At 40.6% G+C, this 15,505-nt stretch overlaps 1 pseudogene; it reads left to right on the plus strand.

Moving 5' to 3' along the window:
- The first annotated feature begins 4,925 nt into the window (after positions 1–4,925).
- Positions 4,926–15,505, plus strand: part of LOC145403311 (uncharacterized) — a 64,577-nt pseudogene continuing 53,997 nt past the window's right edge.

The raw sequence follows: 15,505 nt of genomic DNA on the forward strand, positions 1-15,505 counted from the left end.
AGTACTTAGGAAGTGTGATGTCCAAGGACGGGGGTCTGGAGAGTGAAGTGCTTGAAAGAGTGCAGAATGAAAGGAAGGTTGCTGGTTCACTGAAAGCAGTGATAGGAACAGAGAAGTGAGCATTGAAGTTAAAGGTCACTGCATGATGTATTGTAGTCCACACTTTAACATATTGAAGCAAAGCATGGACTGTGTTGGAAGGACATAAGTCAAGAGTGAGAGAAGTGGAAATGAGTTACTTGAGAGGTGCATGTGGAACTACGTGAAAAGACTGACAAATGAGGAAGTCAACAAACGTTTTGATATTGAGGCGGATGTGAGAATGTTAGGAGAAATACCATGAGGTGGTTTGGCTATGTGGAGAGGATGGAGAGTGAAAGGCTGACTAGGAATGTGTATGAGAATGAGGGGGAGGGGGAGACCAAAGATGAAGGGGAGGGATGGAGTTGAGAGATATATGAGTGGGGGGGGAGTGAGTTGGAGGGAGGGCAGGCAAATGATGGGTGACAGGATGACAGAGAGCCGGTTTGTTCGTGGCCACTTCTTATGCAATTAATGTGTGAGGCTCTAGATAGGTATACTGTATATAATACTTAGTAAATTAGTAATCTCATTTACTTAAGATATCAATAAGATTTCATTTTTATGATTAAGGGCAAAGAGAGGAATGGGTTGGTATGTACTGTCTACATGATTTTTACGTTTGTCACTTCCTGCTCATTATTTCCAATGCCTCGTTCTCTGCTGGTAAACCCCAAATGGGATGGCCACGAGAGAACTGCCTCCAAGCTACTGAATCCTCACTTCCTCAAACACTCCTCTTCCTTTCCTCTCCCCAGTTCAGTAAACTCCGCTAAATGAGGTCTACCTCTACTGACATTACCCTCGATATCACTCGAAAAAATTTCACTCAGTATCTAGCCTATGTGCATTCTTTATGTCCTAAAGGCTACACCTATATCACGATTAAATCTGGCATTATCTCTTTTCACAGTTTTCTTATTGTACAGTACTTCATCTGCTTCTTATAATACCCTTAATGGTGTCATTTTTATATATGTATTTTTATTTTAATACTCAAATATTTGGTAGTTTTTGTGACAAGTATGTTTTGTGGCATTATACTTTGGGAAGATATTATATAACCTATATTTTCGTACTTTTATAATGTGAATAAAATTTTCTTACAGTGCATGATCTATTACTAGCCTGCAGTGTTTAATTGGTCATTATATACCTGTACTACATTTTTTCACTCCTCTCATAATTGGACTGAGTCACCCAATTATCCAGGAGGCAGTAAGTATCGGGATTGAATGGGAAAAGAAAGTTTATTTCAAGCATATTAAGGCCAGTATACCAGCATACTAAAGCTTCTGCAAGGTTTGTAGAAAGCATGTAAATCAGGTTTGTTACAAGCTCATCGAAAGCTTGTGCATGCCCGGAGATGTTTACAGAATAAGGCTCGCTACAGGTTTGTATAAAGCACATTTTAGGCTTGTGGTTTCAGGCTTGCAAGCTTTTGACAAACGTTTGTCAAACATCCTATGAACTTTCAATTTCTGGAGGGAAGGCGCTGTAATTCACTGCTAAGGTCACTACAGCTGATCACCAACTCGGTGGAGAGATACAGGGAATCGTTAAACCGCTGGAGACTGTAGGCACTATGATGAGGGGGCCTGCTCTCAGCACTGCGCACGATGACTCCTTACTACTGTGGCTGACCAACACCAACTGACGAATCAAGCCGGGTACAGGAGCGTGAGTAATAGGCATGTTCACTGGAAGTGGGTGTGGCCTAACTTCAACGGTAACAGAGGCAGGGCGAACGATATACACACTCAATAAAATCACTCAACGAAGCACTAATGTCATGCATAAGAACAGTCACTTTTGAAGCAGAGACGAATGCTCTGAAAAACCATCCTGATCAAAGTGCATACAAGGACGGTTAAACTGAGTGACACAGTGGGCATTCCACTAGAGTTCGTGGCTTCCCACCAAAGTACAATCTCACGAATTGATATAAATACACAATCTCACAAATTCGTGACAATATACGTATAGAGTATTCGCAAGTGAAGGGGCATGAAACTGATGGACAGCCTGATCGATAGACAGAATGATCGATAGACAGAAGACAAAAGAGAGAGAGAGAGAGAGAGAGAACTGAAACACATTGTACTTGTATTTTCTTCACCAGTAAAGGACTTTCTATTACTATTAACTTATGTTTATGACACCGGAATTAATAGCCCGTACTGTTTTCAGATATAGATACTTTAAATGGGTCATACTTAATTCATCTGTGCCAATGATCAACTTCCCAGAAAATATCCACAGATTGATTCATAACTGTGGCGCTCCTCATCCACTATGCCGGCTAGTTTTTCTTGAGCAGCAGGGATGGCTCAATAAGAGTTTGTTTGCAACTGGCTACAGGGTGAGAGGATGTGGTTGAGGGGACAGCAAGACCAGTTTTACACCTCATCAGGATTCAAGTCCAAACATCATTAGAGTTCTAATTTTAAACCACATAATCTAACGTGATGGGAAGTTGTTAAGTTATAACTGGTCTTTTTTCTCAAAGGTTTTTATAATATTTAGTCTCGCTTTCAATTTCAAAGGAAATTATTGTTCCCAAATAAATATTTTTGGAAATAGTTAATATTGTTTAATATACAAGTGGTAAAATTAGGAAAACTGTATTGCCATACAAGAACACGTGATACAAGGCAACAAAAGAAAAAAGCGTTCGTTTTTTAATTAAAAATGTTTTTTTTTTTTTCCAATAAAACAAATAGAAAAAAAGACTTGCTTTTTATTGTTTTTTTAGTAGACAAAAATATTTCTTTTAAAGGTTATTATATGATATTGCTAAGAATATACCAAATACTTATGTTTCTGTAGTTATGGGTAAATTGGCAGATTATCGATCCAATCAGAAGATTTTTGGCAAATCTTTCATTTGGACTGCAGTAAATCACACATCTGAAACATCTTGGTGGTGTGGCCTTTGTGGTTCAACTCAGCTATCAAAATTAGCAACAGGTATTTTAAATTTACCTCCAACAAGTGCTGCAGCAGAGGAGCTTTAGCAAGCATGCAAATGTACAATCACTGAAGAGAAACCAACTTACAACTGACAAAGCTGCCAAGCTTGTTTATACTGCTCGTAACCTGAAACTAACTGAAGATGATGTTCTTTCTACTATGACTACAGGTCAACCCAACACTAAAATTCTCAGAGACCCTAGCATTCAGGCTGCAAGTGAGAATGCAGACAAACTTTCAACGTCTGCTGTAAGTGACAGCAACGATGAGGATAGCCGTGTGCTTCTGATGACATGGAAGTAATTGACATGGGTAGTGACAAAGCAGATGAAGAATCTGATGTTAATTAGGTTGAAATTTGCTACAGATGAGTGCACAAGCTCAGAATATTTGGAATTAAAGAGGCAAGGCTCAAGATGTTCAATACAGTAGTATCGGAGCCAAAATTGAAAATACTTTTGTTTTTGTTCTACTTGGCAAAAGTTAATCTACCAAAACAAGTATTTTAATTTATATACCTTTTCTAGTCTTTATTAATCTGGTGTTCATTAACTGTACACAGAATAAAGGTAAAATACTGAGATTGTTGTAGCTCCCTACCCTATCTTTGTTACATTATGAATGATACAGATCTTGTTTGCTTTTGTTGTACTTACTGTAGAGGTCCTTTTTACAAACACTGATACAGCTTGAGCTTTGGGCTGAAGCAGTATTATCAAATAATTGCGGTCATGAGAACAAGAATTAAGAAAGGAGTGAAGAAACTGTGGTTATAAGGTATAAGGCAGTCAGTTACAAAGCCTGAAGGTGAGACTCATCAGAGGTTCTAGTCCTGACTCCTGGCCCTGTTACCTAATACCTCCTCTAACGTGAGTAGGAAACTTGATTAATTTCTTGCAAATTTTGGAATATATAAACACCTTGTCAACACAGTTCAAACAGGTTACAGGTGAAATATTAATTGTATTTTTACTCTTTTCAGGACTGTCAGAATGTCTGACTAATGTTTGACCCCCAAAATATTAACTTTTGGAATAGAAAATGGTTTAATAATAATCAAAAATATTCGTACCGGTAAATTAGTAAAAAAAAACAATAAAAAACAAAATATAATAACGTTTTTTGTAGAAAAATGAAAAAAAAAAAAAAAAAAAATTTCATCACTAACAAGAACTATGCCAAATTCCCTTTCAGCATTTCCCCAAAATTTTCCCAGGGGGGGCAAACTGCTCACCCTGCCCCCCCCAGGGGCTACATGTGTGGTAAGGTTAAGTTCAAGTTCAAAGAGTAGTGGGAAGACACCCGTGGCTATACACGTCAACCGGCGTTGCTCCGCGCCCAAAATCGTGACTGCTATACACGTCAGCCGGCAGTTAGGGGTTAACCACCCCAAAACAATGCACAATATTCCCAGAGTTTGTTTTGCAAAGCATATCGTGCTTACATTGGTGTTCCTTTTGGTGACCAAGAGAAACCATGGGCCCCCCATTAAGGTGTGCAGGACATGTATTGAGAACCTCAGGAAATGGACAAAATCTCGAAAGAAGAGTCTCAGTTTTGGAGTTCTGATAGTATGGAGGGAACCCCCAATCCACCTGAACGATTGCTATTTTTGCATGGTCAGTGTGTCTGGTTTCAGCTTGCAAACCTGCACTGAGTATCCCAATCATCCCTCATTGTAGCTGCCTGTTTCTCACTCGGATGAAGTCCCTGTGCCTACTTTCACCACTTTGGATGTCGCAGGTTCGGATGAAAGTTCAGTACCTGAACTATCTGGTACTAATGACGATGAATATGCCGCCAAGTAGCGATATCAAGAGTACGAGGCCATTCACGCAGGCTAATGGAACGATCTCGTAAGGCATCTCAATATGCCAAAGTCATCTGTGGAATTACCGGGGTCAAGGTTCAAGGATAAGAACATGTTGGCACCTGGAACAAACATCAAATACCACATCCGAGAGGCAGATTTACTGCACTACTTAACAAAAGAAAATGTTTTTTTTTTATTGTAATGATATTAAAGTGCTGCTTGAGAAGATGCGATGTGAATACACCCCAGATGAATGGAGGCTCTTTATTGACAGTTTGACGAGAAGTTTGAAGTGTGTGCTACTGCACAACGGCAACAAACTTGCCTCCATTCATCGGCCATTCAGTCAACTTGAAAGAAACATACGAAACAATGAAACTGGTTCTTGAAAAAATGAAATACAGTGATCACAATTGGATGGTGTGTGGTGACTTGAAGATGCTATCGATCGTTTTAGTTCAGCAAGAAGGATACACCAAATTTCCTTGATTTCTGTGTCTCTGGGACAGCCGTGCAAAGAAGGAACATGGATACGGAAAGGAATGGCCATCCAGAGAACAGTTCACAATTGGAGAGAAGAACATCAAAAATGTACCACTATTTCAGCCTCAGAAGGTTCTGCTGCCCCCACTACATATAAAATTAGGTCTAATGAATCAATTTGTAAAAGCTCTTGACAAGGAAAGTGCATGCTTCCAATACCTTTGCTTGAAGTTCCCCACACTTTCGGATGAATAACTCAAGTCAGGAATACTCGACGGCCCAAAAATAAGGCTGCCCATGAAAGGATGGGAAATTCGTGAAATCCATGACACCAGGTGAAAAAGATTGCTGGACTGCATTTGCCAACGTAGTTTCGAATTTTCTTGGGAACGAGAAAGCAAAATACGCTGAATCCATCATGGAAACTCTCCTGACGTCGTTGAGAGACTTAGGGGCAAACATGAGCGTGAAAGTACTTTTTTTTTTTTTTTTTTTTTTTTGCACAGTCACACGAACTTTTTCCCAGAGAATCTTGGCGCAACCAGTGAAGAACAAGGTGAAAGGTTTCATCAGGACATCAAGACAATGAAGCACAGGTATCAAGGGAGACGGAATGCCAAAATGATGGCAGATTACTGCTGGTGCTTGCAACACTGTTCGGACACTGAATACGCTAGGAAATCTAAGAGAAGGAGATTCCAGCCTTAGATTAACTCCCAGTGCTAATCAATTGTCTTGCGCATCACATTTATGCATTTTTGTGGTAGCCATTAGTGAATTTCTATTATAGTGTCGTTTAATGCCCGGCCGTATTCCCTTCATTGCGTAAACATATTCATGTGTTTTGTGAAAAAATTTTGACGGTGTACATTATTTTTGAAAGTATATTCGAAATCAGCACTCTCGAATTGTGCGAAATCAGCATGAATCATTAAATCAGAAAAAAAAAAAAACACACATTCAGAATGTGGATCAGTGAAATCTTATCTTGCAACTGCTATTTGTGTTTCTTTCTCATCTTTTCAGGTAGATCTATGTAACACAATATTTACTTCTTCCTACATTTCCTTATACATTTTTCTCTATCGTTCTTTCGTTCTTTACCATGGTTATTCTCTCCTTCATTCATTCAGTTCCTCTTTCTTCTCTCCCTCAGCTCTTCTGTATTTCCTTCCATCCATCCCTATCTCCTGCTTTCCCTCTATAGTCGCTCCACGAGACTTTAACTGTGGTACTACATCAAACAGGGACTTTGTGTTATTGTCCCTTCCTCCATCCCTTCCCAGTCCTTTCCCTAGTCTTTCTTTCCTCTGGTCTCTCTCTGTCTGTCTGTCTCTGTCTGTCTGTCTGTCTGTCTCTCTCTCTCTCTCTCTCTCTCTGTCTCTCTCTCTCTCTCTCTCTCTCTCTCTCTCTCTCTCTCTCTCTCTCTCTCTCTCTCTCTCTCTCTCTCTCTCTCTCTCTCTCAACCAAAGAGATGGTCACTCAAGCCTAAGACCAGTAATGGGGGGAGGGTCAGACACAGAGTGAGTCAGAACATGGGCTAACTGAGGGCGAAAGTGGTTCTTGACAGGACGGAGATAAGTCAAGGGAGGGAGGAAGAGAAAGGAAGATATTTATTACGGTGGGGGAAGAAGGGAGGAAAATCGAAGAGGAATTGGTATGTCGGGGTCATAGTGAGGAATCAAGCATGGACGCGGAGGAAATAAAGGAAGAGAGGCAGGCAAGGACATAAACGTGAGAATGAAATGATTGTAGTTTTGATGGCTTTCCATTAAAAATATCCACAAAACATGTCGCGCCGCGTGACTCGCGTCAAAGCCCAACTTGGATTGTTTTTCGTATGGCGACAACTGTACCAGATGTTATCAAACGAATTTTCTAATACATAAATCCCTCATAAAATCCGTATAAATGTTTTAACGAACTCTCATTAAGCATTTGGGGAAGGATGCCAATGAATTGTGCATTATTTTGTTTTGCGCGATGTTCATGTTAAGATTACTTTTTCACTTGTACAAATTTGGATGAATTTTGAGGAAACTAGCTTCACATGGTCATATATATTCTTCATTACCATATAAAACAGAGATAATGTATAGCTGTAAGTTCAAAGTTCAAAATTTCCACAAATTTGCATGAGCAAGTGTTGCCTCCTTTTACACTTCCATCTTTTCGTCTGGAAAGAAAACTGTGACTGTGTAAATGTTCTCGCTCGCTGGCTTCGATGGGATGCTCAAAAAATATTTTCTGTCATAATGAAGCTTACATTTTCAAATAACATGCTGCTCTGAATTGATAATTGGTTAATACTTCTGTCTTGAGAATATAGACTTAGGAATATAGACTTAGTAATGACTTACTTCATACACACTATAAAAAGTATAACTAAACGTTTTATCCTTCCCTCCTTCCACGACGTACACTAAGGAAAAAAATAAGTGATTGATAACGAAGCTGACACTTGCCTTTCACACTGACGTTTGCAGAATATTACTGAGTTATTCCACCTACTAATTGGATATAACTTTCACCGAACCTGGTACGGATTTGTGTGTGTGTGTGTGTGTGTGTGTGTGTGTGTGTGTGTGTGTAACAAAATGTGGAACAGCGGCTCGCCTGTGTTATCAATTCCCATTCTCAAGTAGCCACTGGTTTGGCAACGCACATCGTCTCCTGTCTTATGCAAAAACACTAGATCATGCAAAGACATTACTGGTGCTGCTGTGTCCTCTGTTACACGACCACTTACGTCACTGGTTGCGATGTTGTCGTTATGTAATTTATTCTCGTTGCTACCAAACGATTGATTTAACATTAGGAGAACCGCGTGGTAATGGAAATTTTTATATCGGCTTGTATATAACCTACCCAGGTCGAAACCTATTCTAAGCGAATTAAAGTAAAGCGAAAGAAAAATATATATATTGGTTGGAGTGAAGATATAGTAGTTTTCTGAAACCAGTATGTGATTATTCCTATGTTCATATGTTTGAATGCTTGAAATATCTTACTGCTAGGAAGATGTCTCTACGTGTTTGTTGTAATCTCTTAAATGTATGTTCTGCCAGCATCAGTCACATCAAGACAATGAAATATATTATCATACGACGTCTGATCATATTGTATCCGACTATTAACTGGTGGGGAAAAAATATGCTTGCTTGCTGAGTTCAGACTTGAAACCCCTCCAAAGTATTCTCCTTGGGAGTTTACACATTGAGCCCAGCGGTCCTTAGATCTCAACACCTTCACGGGCATCATCAGTTCAGGAAAAAAAAAAAAAAAAAAGAAAAATAAAGAAACAAAAAACCATGGCAGGACACCAGGAATCCTGCCGGACCTGTGTGACCCTGTGTTTGGTAAAAAAAAAAAAAAAAAAAAAAAATACTCGATGAGATGAGTTGGCTAGGGCACTGTCGTGGTGGAGCTGCCTCCCACAACTCTCATCTCTAGCGACGGACTGCATTCCAACGAAGAGCTCCCAAGAAGTACTTTTAATTGATTATTTAACTTTTTGAATCATACTCGAAATGAACAACATCCTGGTACTTTTGCCCTTTTTCAAAACTACAGAACTATACTCTCTCTCTCTCTCTCTCTCTCTCTCTCTCTTTCTCTTTCTCTCTCTCTCTCTTATTAAGGCGAAGATGCGCTGGACATGTTGTTGATGACTGTCTGAATGCAACATGTTGGAATAACATTTAGAAACCCAATTTTCCCCCTCAGATATAATATGTTGTCAAGTACTAATGTTAACAAGTAAAGAGATTATGAAGAAATGTTGCATGCAGCCAGTCATCACCAACCTGTCAAGAGCATATTCGCCTCGATTTAGAAAAAAAAAAAAAATCTAAGTATAGTCCTTAATTTGTGTAACCCCCATAGTTTTATCGCCAAAAGCCTCCTGAATCATCCTGATGGTTCCAGATTGCATGTCACCAAGTTTCTGACAAAATTTGATGCAATAACTTTGATTGATTCGCATGGTCATTGCAGCACAAAACGAAAATGCAACAAGGAAGAAGAACACATCATCAAACATTCTGTTCAGCATCGACCTGGTTGGGTTGTAGCGCTGAACACATTTGAGAATGTGCAACTCTTTTCAAGGTCACATTCCACTGAGCCTCATCTCTTTGCTCCTACCGGTGTATGAGGGAAAAATATGATCGGATATTCTTGATCAGATCTCGTATATTAAAATATGGGTATTTCATTATCTTGATCACAAGAAAACTTTAATGAAGGGCGAACTATGCCAGGAGCAAAAAACGTTCAGTGCTGTACGAGTATTTTCCCTGCCATGGATTTGTCTAATACTGGTTCAGCTTTAATACAAACTGTTTGTAGTAAGGTATAGCAGGCGGTTCTAATTTCAGCACCACGATGTGATATTCACGGCAGGTTTATAGCAACGTTGCGTCAATATTCACTTAATGTAACTCTATCTGCATATGACAACATAGAATTATCAACAAGAAATCAGCAGTTTTCTCGTGAACTACATACATGACCTCATGTGCTCACATTCCTCCAACATATGTATTGTAGCTCACCAGCAAATGAAGTGTATAATTCCTCGTAACTAGTAGCCCTTGGCCAAAAATTAATGGATGTGGTAAGTGGTTTGTGAGGGTGAGATGAGTGTGTGAGAGCATTAACAGGCATTGCATTAGCCTGCACTAGCCACAGTTCTTTCTGGCACTGAGTCTATGACTGAAACATTTTTCCTCCTCCTCCTCCTCTTCCTCCTTCTCCTGCCAGGGCTCCCTTCTGGTTGTAGCATCAAGAGAGACTCACACAATTGGGTTCACAGATATTCACTTCTATCTGTTATTATCCATGACAATATCATTAAAGATACTGGTATGTCTAGACTCGAGGAGTCGATAGGTTGAAATGGGTCGGAGGAGGGAGAACCAAGGAATGGAGGGGATAGTAGTGAAAAAAAAATACATGGGGAAAAGGAAAGACTTGGGGATTCAGGAAAGGAAGCATGAGGTAGACCTAGAATGAAAGAGATAAGGAAAACACTGAGGGAGAGGCAGGACAGAGGAGAGAAAAGCTTTAATGAATGTGAGAGGAACTGAGAGATGGAGCATAGGAATGGAAAGGCTGCGGGAAAAGGAGAGACTAGAGCGAGGGAGGAGGGGAGAGTACTGAATAGTTAAGAAAGAGTGTAAGGTACCATCCATTCATCCATATATCATCAAATCCTAAGTTCCTCCATGAGAGGCATAGAAGTCCGGGGCTAGTCAAGTCAAGTTTGTACTGACATTTAAGATGAGAGTGACCAGCCTCACTCATCCCTGAGTGGCATTAAGTGAGCAATAAACCCCAACCATCCTTTGGATATAATGCTGCACCGGCTTAATCCGATTGGAGCACCTTAATTACTCACTAAACCACCAGGCGCCATGATATGGTTATATCGTTACCGTCCAGCGTAGTAAATGGTGTCTTGGTGTAGCGGAAACCATCTGGGTTGTATCTCAGTATACAGTAAAGCCAAATGGTTTCCTCTGCATTACTATGTTGGGTGCTTAAGTAAAAAATAAATGGACACCGGTTGTCTATCTATCTATCTATTGCCAGACGCCTCAATCCCGTTTGGGGTGGCCACAAACAAATCGCCTCCAAGTCGTCCTGTCCCCCGCCATTTCACTGCCCTGCTCCCAACTCCCACCCCCCTCATATACCTCTCCCCCCCAGCCCGCCCTCTCATCCTCGGCCTCCCCTCCCTCTTTCCCCTCCACCTCACTCACATACACTCTCTTCGTCAGTCTTTCACCCTCCATCCTCTCCACATGGCCAAACCACCTCAGTGTGTTCCTCATAACGCTTCCTATCACATCCACATCCACACCACAACGCTCCTTTATATCCTCATTCGTCAGCCTGTCTCTCCATGTGACTCCACAGGCTCCTCTTAAATAACTCATTTCCACTACTCTCACTCTTGACTTGTGTCCTTTCAACAACGTCCAAGCTTCACTTCCATACGTTAGAGTTGGTATCACAGTACTGTCACGTAGTAACTTTTTCACTTCCATGCTCACTTCCCTGTTTCTTATCACTGCTTTCAAAGAACCAGCAACCTTTCTTCCCTGCTGTACCCTTTCAAGCACTTCACCCTCCAAACCTCCATCCTTACTCATCACACTACCCAAGTACTTAAACGTACTCAAATTTTCCAATTCCTTACCATCCAACCTCGCTGTACATTCACTGACTTCACCTCTCTCAAAGACCATCACTTTACTCTTCCCTACATTCACCTGTAGATTCCTTTCTTACACACTCTCCCAAACTCATCCACCAAGCCTCGCAGCTCCCCTTCGTCTTCACTCAACAACACAGTATAATTTGCAAACAACAGTACAGGGAGTTTCCAAACACTATCCTCTCTCACCAGGGCCACTCCAACATCCACTACCCTACCTTGTACCTCTTTTATTACCCCATCCATGTACAGATTGAACAACCATGGAGACATGACACATCCCTGTTTCAACCCAACTTTCAAAGAGAAAAATTCACTTAGTTCACCATACACACGCACTGCAGCCTTCGCACCATCGTACATACTCTTCACAGCATTCAACAACTTCCCATCTGCTCCATATATTCTTAACACTTTCCACAATCCTTGTCTATCCACCCTGTCATATGCTTTCTCCAAATCCATGAAAGCCGCATATAATTTCTTTCCCTTCTCTAGAAACTTTTCCACTTAAGATCTAAGAATGAATATCTGATCTACACAACCTCTTCCCTTCCTAAAGCCTCCCTGTTCTTCTCCAACTAATTTCTCTGTTCTTTCTCTAACTCTGTCAATAAGTATCCTACCATACACTTTTCCTATTATACTAAGAAGACAAATGCCCCTATGATTACCACACACTTCTTTTTCCCCTTTTCCTTTGTACAAGGGAATAATTATACCTGACTTCCGATCCTCCGGGACTCTACCTTCCTCCCAGGCCAATCTGCACATCTTCCACATCCATTCTACTACTATCTCTCCCCCATGCTTCAGCATTTCACCACACACTCCATCAATTCCTGGGGCTTTCCCCAATTAAACTTTCTTCATTGCTTCCACAACTTCTATCCTACTGATTTCTTCCTGTCTTCTCACCTCCCTCCTTCTCCCAGCCATTCCCCAGCCACTTATACTCGCATTACTTCCATCCTCTATGTTCAACAATTCCTTAAAATGTTCTCTCCATCTGCCCGCTTTTTCTCCTTTCTCCACTAGTAATCTACCATTTTTATCTTTCACTCCCCTGCTAACTTCACTTCCACCCTGTCTTACTCTTTTCACCTCTTTCCAGAACATTTTCTTACAGTCCCTCTACTTTACACTCAAATTCCTTCAAAATTCCTCATCCACTCTCTTCTTACTCTCTCTTACTAATCTTTTCACCTCTCTCTTTATACATATAACTCTTTCTTCCGCCTCTCAACTTCTTCCACGCCCCTATTTCTCATCCATTCATTGTATGCTTTCTTCTTTTGTGCCACAGCCTGTCTCACCTTTTCAGTCCACCACGCTGTTCCTTGCACCCCCCTCCGTCTTCTCTTCCTTCCACACACCGGATCACATGCTGCACATATTTCTTCTGTAAATATCCTACCCACACCTTCCACGTCTCCCATCTGCTCCAATTCATATTTGCCCAATCGTTCCTCCACTTCTTTCTTATACTCTGCCTTTTTCTCATCCTCTTGTAACCTTTCCACTCTCCTTGCAACTATTCCTTCCTCTCGTCTTTCCCTTCTTCTATTCCTCCATCTTACTTGAATCCTAATTCTGGCCACCACCAAGTAGTGATCAGAAAGTCCACTCCCCCAACCTCTATAAGCTCTTGCATCCATTACACATCTTCGCATCCTTTCATACACACACATAATCAATCATTGCCTTCCTTTCATTCAGTTCACCACCCACCCTTCTCATCACTCGCCATGTATACCTGTGGATCATTTTATGCCTGAAGAGGGTATTGGCTATCACCAACCCCCTCCCAGCACAAATGTCCACTAACGCACCGATTGGGAACAATGAATTTCCCCATTTATCCATCATATTAACTCCTTCATATTGAAGACATACAAGTTTATTTCATTGTTACTAATTCCAGACCATATTACTCAACGTGGGAATAAGGTCTCTCACTGACGGTTTCGTTGATGACTAGAAAGCGCTCAGAGAGCTCATACCTCTGCTTAAGCCATTTAAAAAAGATCCTGATCCAAGACCGCATCCTCCCCCAAAATTAATCAATTGTTTCTTGGTCGTTGGTCCACCTTTTCACAAAATTTCATTGAAATTCATTGAGAAATTTTGAAGATATTGTGCGAGATACTCTGCTATTGTGAGGATACACCGGATCCGGATGTGGATCCGGCTCAAAATTTAATCAATTCTTCCTTGGACGATGGCCCACCCATCCACAAAATTTCATCCAAATCCGTTCATAACATTTTGAATAATCCTGATAATAAACAAACAGAAGCACAAGCAAACCAACGCGGGGTAAACCATAACCTCCATGGCGGAGGTAAAACTGTCTCCCCCCAGTTAAAAAAACCCTCATCTGTTAATAGAAGATAAATATAATATTAATAACACCCTCGGGCACAACGAATTGAGCCCAATGATCAGATCCATGATGGAAATAGGTTTATTACGTAATACATTCTCTTGGAAGGAATGGACCTGTGACTATAATATGTCCATAAGGACAATATATAGATGAGGAAAAAAGCAAGAGTTTCACAACGAAAATGGGGTGTTGTGGGATAACAGATTCATGAAGAAAAACTTGCAATGCAGGAAGAGGTCTTTGGGGGAAAAATAGAGGTGTGTGGGTGTTGACACCTACGGGGTGCAGCTGGAGACAAGTGTATTTGTTAATATCATAATTACATACCCTCAAGCAAAAATATGTTAGTAAGACATATATACTTCATTTTCGTTGCTTCCTCAGGCCGATGTCATGTTATCGTCCTCATTCCTAGCAGTCTGGTGGCAGAATGGTCATTTTCGGGTGAACCTCGTTCCGAGACATATACAAAGTTTTGTTGCATTTTCTGATACTTTGGGATGTAACCATCAAAATAAAAAAGTGCACCCCAGTGGCAAAATGGAGGCCGAAATCCAATATGGCCGCCTGCATGAATGATGATGCTAATAAAACGTGTTTAGCTATGTTTTTAAGTTTTTAATTTTCCTCATATTTTTTATTTTAACGATTTTTAAATTTTTATGATCATTTTCAGTTGCCGATAGAAGAAATTTTGAATGTTAATACATTGCTATCATCATGCATTTTGTTCGTGCTGAACGAGAAGGTGATTGGCCACTCCATTTGCTTGTCATCAAAGAGATGCTTCCTTATTTCCTTGCTAGTGGTCATGCCAATTATTCAAAGTATGCCTTGTATTTCTTTCATTCTATGAGCAAACTGCCTAATGAAGTGCTTCAAGTCTTCATGGAAGGAGGTCATGTATTGCGATATCAACCAGGCATCTGGAATGGCATCTGGTCTGACCAGTACATTGAGACAACTTTCATGCATTATGGCCATAGTCCAGGAGGAATTATTGGAATAACCCATCAACCAGCAGCAGTGAAAAAGTGGTCGCTTTGACAACATATCTGCGCTCAACTGAAAAAAAAGATGTTATATCCATTCTTGATGGAAACACACAATCCACAGTCGCGACTCATAAGGATGGCCAAGCAAAGGTGTCATAGAAGATTATATACTAAAGTTTGTGCAGTACGTATGTCATTGTCTTTCAGCAGCAAACACACATCTGGTCTTTGACAGATATCACAGTGGAAGCATAAAAGAGGCAACACGAGCAGCTACAGCTACGAAGGAAGCAAGCAGATTCCATTGACTGTCATTGGCAACACCTTTGCCAGCACAGAAGGTCTGCTTATCTGTTACACACAATAAATCCCAGGTGATTAATCTCATTTGTGAGTATCTGTGTGGGCACACTGATCTACTGCCACACAATGACAAACACCTTGTGATTACAGGTAAGGAGCCAATACCAGTAGAGCTTTGTAATGGAATCAGAAGAAGCAGGCCTGACTTGCACACTACACATGAGGAAGCTGATGTTCTTGTGGTG

This window comes from Coenobita brevimanus, chromosome 60 (assembly GCF_032717465.1).
Source record: "Coenobita brevimanus isolate Jiangsu-jjx chromosome 60, ASM3271746v2, whole genome shotgun sequence".
NCBI classification, from domain to species: domain Eukaryota; kingdom Metazoa; phylum Arthropoda; class Malacostraca; order Decapoda; family Coenobitidae; genus Coenobita; species Coenobita brevimanus.